The sequence below is a fragment of the Hylaeus volcanicus genome, chromosome 7 (genome assembly GCF_026283585.1).
Source record: "Hylaeus volcanicus isolate JK05 chromosome 7, UHH_iyHylVolc1.0_haploid, whole genome shotgun sequence".
Taxonomy (NCBI): domain Eukaryota; kingdom Metazoa; phylum Arthropoda; class Insecta; order Hymenoptera; family Colletidae; genus Hylaeus; species Hylaeus volcanicus.
The window spans coordinates 11,074,892-11,075,193 of NC_071982.1; positions in this window are offsets into that span (position 1 = coordinate 11,074,892).

Consider the following 302-nt stretch of genomic DNA (forward strand, 5'->3'; position numbering starts at 1 on the left):
ATATATTTTCTTTGGACAATTTTAGGAGTAACTCGTACATTTTCAATATGGCGGCCTCTTTTTATATGAATCTCTAATATTTTCAATAGTCCAAGAAGATAGATACTTGTTATATATTTTTCTTGGTCGTGGACAATTTTAGGACCAACTCATACATTTTCAATATGGCGGCCTCTTTTTATATGAATCTCTAATATTTTCAATAGTCCAAGAAGATAGATACTTGTTATATATTTTCCTTGGTCGTGGACAATTTTAGGAGCAACTCGTACATTTTCAATATGGCGGCCTCTTTTTATATG